We start from the raw sequence: 3,413 nt of genomic DNA, 5'->3' as shown, positions 1-3,413 counted from the left end.
TTATCCTCCATCTATACAATGGAATATATTACGGCTGAATCAAAGAATGAGGAAGTCTGCTCCAGCTGATGTGGAAAAACTCCCAGGACATACTCAAGGAAAGATCCCTTCACTTCACTCTTCACTCTTATGTGTATAGTATGTTGCTTTTTGTGAAAAAGTTTTTAAAGTGTATATTCATTTTCTCCACTAAAATGCTACACATTAATTTTTGTTTATTTTTTAAATGTAGGTGGTATTTGAGGATTTTATTTTTAAAAACTAAAAAAAAAATCTTTTTGTATTATTTTTGGCCGCACCCCCGCAGCATGTGGAATCTTAGTTCCCCGACCAGGATTGGAACACATGCCCCTCTGCCTTGGTAGGGCACAGTCCCAACCACTGAGCCACCAGGGAAGCCCCCTTATTTTTAAAGTTGTGGTAGAATACACACAACATAAAATTTACCATTTTGACCATTTTCGAGTGTACAGTTCACAAGCATTAGGTACATTCATATTGTTGTTGACCCACCACCACCATCCATCTCCAGGACTCTTTTTATCTTTCCAAACTGAAACTCTGTTCCCATTAAACCCTCACTCTCCATTCCCATTCCCCAGACTCTTTGAACCACTATTTTACTTCCTGTCATGAATTTACATATTCTAGGTACCTCATATAAATAGAATCATGCAATATATTTGTTCTTTTGCATCTGGCTTATATTATTGGCATAATGTCTTCAAGGTTCATCTGTGTAATGTCTTCAAGGTTCATTTGTGTTGTAGCACAGGTCAGGATTTCCTTCCCTTTTTTTTTTTTATAATCTTGCTTGCTCTGGGTCTTTGTTGCAGTGCTTGGGCTTCTCTAATTGCATCATGCAGGTTTAGTTGCCTGGTGGCACGTGGGATCTTAGTTCCCCGACACGGGCTCGAACCCATGTACCCTGCATTAAAAGGCAGATTCCTTACCCTTGGACCACCAGAGAAGTCCCTTCCTTTTTAAGGCTGAATACTATTCCTTTGTGTGTATATACCACAGTTCACTTATCCATTTATCAGGTGTTTTTTTCCCTTGTATATTCAGAAAGAAAATCTGGATAAATAACTCATGAAAGTTATAACAGGCAAGGGTGGGGAATCAGAAACTGGGCAGTTGAGTAACGAGGAGGATAAGATAATTGCTTAAAAATATTTCTTAATATGTATTTTTTATTTTTATTTTTATGTGTGTTCTTTTGTATTTTTTTATTTTGAAAAGCACTGTGAATGTTTTAACTGTTTTTTAAAACATTTACTTATTTATTTTTTGTTTGTTTTAACTATTTGAAAGATATTTTTAAGGATCCTCTGGGCTGTTGTCTGGAAAATATATTGTAGGGAGGAAAATACAGAAGGGGAGGAGGCTGGGGCAATATTCTAGGTGAGTAATCTTGGTGGTTGGACTAGGCTGGAAGCCAAGAAGGTGTTTTGATGTTGCTATCTGGATTGATGATGATTCTCCCTGATTTGCAACAGAAACTGACTCAGGGTGATTTAAGCTGCAGAGGAATTTCTTGGGTGGATACTGGGGGCTCATGGGATCACCAGCCTTAGAAGATGGAAAAGGATGAAGTGAGGGCAGGACAGCAGCTAAGACCACAGTTTAATCACCCCCTGGAACCAGCCAGCAGCTCTGGCTTTTGTTGCCAACACTGGTGATGCCATGCTTGCATCCCTTCTGCCCCCTCCTCTTGCTGATCACTCCTCCGGGTGGGCAGCTCTCCATTCTAAATCCTGTGCATCTGCAGAATGGGATCAAGGTCACGTGTTTGCCCTCAAGCTTCAAGGGAAGCTGGGAGAGAAGGTCTGGTGTGTTCTTGTGCCAGGAGTCTATACGGAGACTTCCCTGGTGGTTCAGTGGTTAGGAGTCTGCCTGCCAGTGCAGAGGACACAGGTCTGGGAAGATCCCACATGTTGCAGGGCCGCTAAGCCCGTGCTCCATGACTACTGAAGCCACGTGCCTAGAGCCCATGCTCTGCAAAAGAAAGCCACCGCAATGAGACGCTTGCGCACCGGAATGAAGAGTAACCCCTGCTCGCTGCAACTAGAGAAAGCCTGTGAGCTGCAATGAAGACATAGAGCATCCAAAAAAAAAAAAAAAATCTATGTGAATGGCGTTTGGAATACTGTCCACCCCACCTGCAAATAAAAATCAAGTTCGGGCTTCATTCATCCTGGGTGTGATGGCTCTTCCTTCTTGGTAAGGAGGTAATTGTGTCTTTTAAAAGAATTTACTTAAGGGAGTTTTAGAAACATTTTATAAATACAGGTTTTAGTTTGTGTTGGAGTATAGCTGCTTTACAATGTTGTGTTAGTTTCTGCTATACAGCAAAGTGATTCAGCTATATATACACATATATCCTTTCTTTTGCAGATACTTTTCCCATAGAGGTCATCACAGAATATTGAGGAGCATTCTAAAGGAGGTTTCTACATTAATTAGGCTGTGTTGAGTCTCAGTGGTGGCAGGTAGGCTTTTCTTGAGTTGTGGCTCATGGACTCCAGAGTGCCCGGGCTCAGTCGTTGCGGGTGGCTCCAAGGCATGTGGGATCTTAGTTCCCCAACCAGGGGTTGAATAGGTCCCTTGAATTGGAAGGTGGATCCTTAATCACTGTACCACTTTGGAAGTCCTAAAAAAAAAAAAAATTGAAGTTCTTTTTTTTTTATAAAGCAAGGAAATATTGGAAATTCATAAGATTCAGGACAGAGGAGACCTTTGGAGTGAGGCAGGCAGCCAAGATCGATCACGTTCTAATGGTAGAGTCTGACGGTAGGCTACTGTGTATGCACTTTGCTCCTCTGCCTTGTCAAGTGCATGGACTGTTGCATCAGTCAGCGTCCCAGATGGAAAGAGATAGCACACTCACAGTGGGTAATTTAGGGAGTGATGGGGACAGGCACAATGGTTAAAAGAAGGGCCAGGGGTCAGGAGCCTAATGGAGGATAACACAGTGCCTTCCTCCTGCCAACCATGGGGTCCCATCACTATCTTTAGCTGAAAGGGGCAAAAGAAGGGAGTGGTCCTCAGAAACTGGAGTCAGGGCCTGAGATGGACAGATGCTTCGAATCCACAGGGACTCTGCACATAAGGGACAAACGCCCTGGTCTTTCCCCTCCCACACCCTGACCTCCTGCTTATGCCTCCCACTGGCAGAACCCAACTCAACTGGAAGCCAGAGGTGAAGGAAATTGATTGATCTAATCCTTGGGTGAGCCTCCTGGTTAAAGACCTTTTGCACATGTGTATTTCATCTACTCTTTTTTACTTTATTTAAAATGTTTATTTGTCTGTGTGTGCTAATTTGCTTCAGTCGTATCTGATTCTGTGTGAGCCTATGGACTGTAGCCTGATAGGCTCCTTTGTCCATGGGATTCTCCAGGCAAGAATAG

Source organism: Dama dama, chromosome 9 (genome assembly GCF_033118175.1).
Source record: "Dama dama isolate Ldn47 chromosome 9, ASM3311817v1, whole genome shotgun sequence".
NCBI lineage: Eukaryota > Metazoa > Chordata > Mammalia > Artiodactyla > Cervidae > Dama > Dama dama.
This window is presented reverse-complemented; position numbering follows the sequence as displayed.